This window comes from Aplidium turbinatum, chromosome 6, assembly GCF_918807975.1.
Source record: "Aplidium turbinatum chromosome 6, kaAplTurb1.1, whole genome shotgun sequence".
Lineage (NCBI taxonomy): Eukaryota > Metazoa > Chordata > Ascidiacea > Aplousobranchia > Polyclinidae > Aplidium > Aplidium turbinatum.
Window position 1 is genome coordinate 2,012,213 of NC_137477.1, and position 5,421 is coordinate 2,017,633.

A 5,421-nucleotide genomic window follows, 5' to 3' on the forward strand; every position below is an offset into this window, starting at 1 on the left:
CATTTTATTTTTATTCCTTTCTGCACGATTTCAACGTTTAGCGACGTTAAAACGATGTAAAAACGGCAATTATAATTAGGCTACGGTACCCGATAATTACCTTTCAAAAATTTCAAAAACTCGCCGAATAGGGCACTTGCCGAAAAGGGCTCTCGCCGAATAGGGAACTCGCCGAATAGTAGCAGACCCATGTTAGGACCAGGTGGTCAATGTCCTGTTTCTCTGCTTCACAAAGGCACTTTTGACAAGCACTCCACACCTTTTCCAGTACAACGTCAAGAGGTTGTTCCAGTTGATGTGCATTTGGTGCAAACTTGATGAAAACCACACAAGCGGTTCTCGAGTTATAAGTGAAATAACCTTAGCCACTAGGTGGCTTCATAGATAAGGAGCAATAGAAAAACGGCAACATCACAAGAACCGCTCAACATATTTGGATAATTTTTAGCTCTACCCCCATGTTTTCTGGGTGGGCTATCTGTTTATGAACATTAAAACAAGTTTTGGCTACTACTTTTTGAGATAAATAGAAATTACCCTCTCGTTAAGCACTGATAAAACCATGATGCGTAACTTTAAAAAAAAAATTTTTAATTGGGTAGAGGAAAGATAGATGAAAAGCTTGGCAAAGTGCTAAAGTCAGGGTTGTCGGTATTTTACCCAAACCAAAAAAAACTGGGTGGGTTTTTTTTAAAAAACCCACTTAAAAAACCAAAAAAAAACATAAAAAAACCCAAAGCATCATATTTGTCCAATTTTTATTAGAAAATCGAAAAAATGAGCGAAAACACAACAAGGCACTTAGGCTAAAACAAACTTCAAATTAGGACTTAAAGATGTGACTTTGAAGTAAATTTCCAAGGATAAAGTGAAAACGCAGTGGATATTTCTGTACAGTACACAAAAATCAAGTAATGCCACTTTACAGTACACTAAAACTCATTATGCAAAAAGGCCTCATAGCTGAACAGCATTATTTTATTGAGTTATGCCAGCATGTACTGTGAGTGAGCGGTCTGAGCACTTCATTGATAAAAAGCAGTTTTGAGGTGAAATAAGCATGAATCTACCTTTTTTGCATGTTTTTTTTAAAAAACCCAATAAAACCCGGGCGGGTTGGGCTTTTTTAAAAAAACCTGGGTTTTTCTCAACCCTGGCTAAAGTCCCAACTTTTAGCCCAAATCACATTTGAATGCAGTGAAAGATGGAACATTTTGATGTTTTTTATTTTCCCTGAAGAAGTTCAATACACCTTTGTGATGTCATAGTCATGTTTGTTTTCCCTTAATCACACCATTGTGCTGTCATAGACATGGTTAAAAGAAATATGGTTGCACTTCATCCATCCAATTTGAACTAGTTTGCAGGACATTGAGACTTTAGCACTTTTCTGTTTTTGCCAAACTTTTCGTCAATCTTTCCTCTACCCAATAAAATTTTTTTTTTTAAGTTACGCATCATGGTTTTATTGGTGGGTAACGACAAGAGGTCAATTTCTTTTTATCTAAAAAAGTAGTAGGCCTAGTTCCTAAATAAAATAAGTTTTCATCTTTGGTGTTTGTTTTGTATTTTTATCCTGCATTGCGGGAATATGGGTAAAACTTTATACTTGTCAGGAAAAGTATTATAAAGCATTTATTGAACATAAATAAATAGTTTATATGTTCAATTTTAATGGATTATGTTAAATGCCGTGTGGTGGTGGTTGCTTGGTTGTATATGTCTATGGTTGAAGACAGTGACCACTTTACCAAAATTGTATTTATTCACTACGTGAACACTGAGCAGTGCTGAAAAACTCCACTTTAAAGGGAAAATTTCTTCATTCAAGGTTGGTAGACACTAGCAATAGTCAACATGGGTGGTGGGCATTCGAAAGGAACATTAACCTAAACCTTTTCTGACAAATGCACTTACTTTTGACAGCTAAAAATATCAGTGATAAGATCTCTTGCATTATGTCACAAATGATCTGCAAGAAGCATCAATGACAAAGACCTTACAAGTTACAACACACGAAAAGAATACTTCTGTTTCAACATTTATAAAGCATATACATGTTGAGCTGTAATTGAACAAGTGCTCTGATGCCTAAAGCTAGTGCCTGAAGCCGACGTGTTGATTCACCGTTCACTGTTGGTGAAATTGTATTTCTGTTCGCAGTTTTAGTTTGTGCAAGTTGGAGTGAAGGGTGTTGATTTAGCTGGTCTGCTGTTAACTTGAGTTGTGTTATAGAATGATTATTTATTTTGCAGATTCGAGTTTTAAGTTTAATAAAGCCAAATAACGGTTACAACACATGTATATACATTGTTGTTAAGCTATCAGTTAAAAACATGTTTAAACAAGCTATTGGCAATAACTTGCATTAGTAAATTACCACAAACAAGGTAATGTGTGATCTGAATACTGCCATCTTGTTTTTGCCAAAATTTTGTCAACCCATTGTGTGTGTACAAGAATAACCAGTCCCGGTATACTAACATCGTAGGCTACCTTCCATAAAGAGAAAAATAAATTAACTCAAGACAGTATGTCATGTATCAAATTGCACTAATTCAATGTTTGTCAGGTCTACTGCCACAAACATGCCTGAGAATGAAAAAGAAAGCGAAACAACGTAGGACTATGCAAAAAACATATGCTGCTGCCAAGCATAAACACTTAGGAATTTCAGCACAACCATAAAACCATTTTTACTAGTTTAATGTTTTTCAAGAGCACTATAATGAAACTAAGCTGCAAATTGTAAAAAATTTGCAACTTTTCCAGAAAAATATAAAAAAAACAAATAAAACCAAAAAACGAGTGTTTTTTTTGGCCCAACTTTTTTTCAAAAAAAAACGGTTTGTTTTTTTTGCATTTACAACTCTAATCACAATACACTTTAAAGATGCGATAAATCATTATTGATGCATGTCGAAGTTCCGATGGCCGTCATGTGCTTGTAATTGGCCGCCGAACAGCTTGCTTCAGTCGGACACATTTGGCCGCCGGAAAAAAAATTGTTTCAAGGCCTGTTACCATTTTTAAAAGTCTCTGACTTTATTCGATTACATTTTTAAAATAAAAATTAATTTTTAGGCTACTTGCTTTTTTCATATATTCGCTAAAAAAGCGAAAAGGTGGCGAAAATTTTGTTTCGACTTGAAAAACTTCGTTTCGAATAACCTTAATTTTAACCTACATTTAAATAGACAACAAAATTGAACATTTGGTAACACTTCTTTCAAGGGACGACATTGACGTAGGACGACATTGTCTTGGGACAACATCGGGGGGACGACGTGTTCAGGGGACGACATCGGTGGCATCCCCAGTACTGCACTAACAAAAATTCACACATATTTTGTGGTGGCCCAGAAAATTTCAGTCATTAATCTAAGGGGAAAATTTTTAAATGTTTGCGGACTATCAGATCAGCGACTTTAGCTTTGTTCTATTTTTTCTCTCAATCTTTTCAGGGGACAAACTGTTCAGAGGACGAAATAGGTTGTATCCGCTGCCTAAGACTACTCTTGAACAATAATATGTTTGCACTACACAATCACAACAACCCTAAAAAAATCAACGCTGTTTGAAGGGGGAGAGGCATAGGCCAATGCCCCTTTATGTACGCTACTGGTCTGGTTCCTGGTGTGAAATTAAATATGGTACAGTAGGGTGGAGTGAACAAAGTTTTTTGTTTAAATCGAAAAAAGATGGTTCTTAAATCCCGACAAATGACCTAAAACTTCATTAAAAATTGACTTTAGGGGGTTGCCCCCATTTTCCAGCCGGCAACCCCCCAATTTATGCGCGCAAGGGGGTAAAATGTCTATCTCGGTAAGCACTGGTCGTAGAGTCATGATATATAGCTCAAAAGCTGCCAAAACATCATGTTTCTATCTGTTTTAAGAAGAAAGTTTGCTCTATTTACAATACCGTACAAAACGAGTTATAGCCAAAAAAACAAAATATACACACATTTTTGTTAAAATTCAGCATTTTTTCTGACACATTGTGATCTGTCATAAGTTTTTTTTAAAAAAATCTGATATGTTGCACAAGATATAGTAACACACTGATAATACCGAAGATTGGGCTCATAATCCAAAAATATTCACAACACAGTCCTTTTAACATTAGTTCAAAACATCATAATGAAGCACTCACATTAAGCATAATGTTAATTGCAGCAGTGCAAAAATATCACAAGTGTTTGGTGATGAACTTCAAAGAACTCATATTCATTTTGCAAAAACAAGTTGCTTTGCCTGGTGTGACATGTTAGCGACATGGCCGAGCGGAACTGCTCGTGGTTTTCAATACTGCAGCGGCAAAGCACGAGTTTGATTACGGCTGGAGGCAGATGTGTTTGACATATATTTGGGGGGCTGGAGACTCGAAGAGTGGTAAACTCATATCCCAGTCGCCCCCAAACTTAACGTTTTTTCATAATTTTGTTGATTTGTAGTTCCTCAGTTGAAATATTTCAAGTGTGAGCTTTGCTAATCCTAAAAGGCTCTGTTTTTAAAATGACAATTCAGGCTTTCTGATGGCACAATAATCACAAAAAAAAAATTAAATAGGTACCGTATATATGTCAATTGAATTAAAACGACTTATTTAAAATGCATTTTTGTGTCAAATTGTTTCATCAGTTTACAAGACTTAACTTTTTGGCGAATGAGTCCATCTTGTCTTTCAAATCCTGAAACTTGTGCTGATGCTTCTGTTACGAGCTTCACATGTCGTTCCACTGTTTGATTGTGGCATGGATAAAACAAAATCAGAGGCTTCTCGCGGCATTCTTCCAACTCTGCATCGGTTAAGTGCTCAATTGCTGGAGAAAGTTGTTGATAAGGTTCAATATCAACTAACTCGTGGTATGCCTTTGCTTCCAAGTTCAACTTTGGAACACAGAACAAACGAATTGGACTGCAGTCCAATGGGTTGGAACTGCTATGACTTTCAATGTCCATAAGTGAATTTGTTTCAGCGACATGTTTGCAAATGGCAAGCACCTTGGTCACACCCTTATTTCGTATGTCTTCATTATCATCCCCCAGCATTGCAATCAGAATATTTTCGGGGTGTGCAAAATAACCGTTTCTTGTCACCACATTCAATCAATCAATCAATCATTTTATTTTTCATCATTAACGCGTCCAGGACGAAAAAGATACTAACTACAAAAATCGATATAAACCTACCAGCACGTTAACGAACGGCAAAAGGTGGCAAAACGTTGAGATGTTTAAAACGTGCCTGAATGAAAAATTATGTAGTAGGCTATATATCAGTAGTTAGCACGGCCGCAAAACCCAAAAAACAAATAGCAAAAAATAAAACAAAAACAGAGAGAAGCACACATGTAGTAATCAATGACAGCCTAATGAAAAGTGTTGTGAATTGAATTTGCCAGTTCCAATATTGATG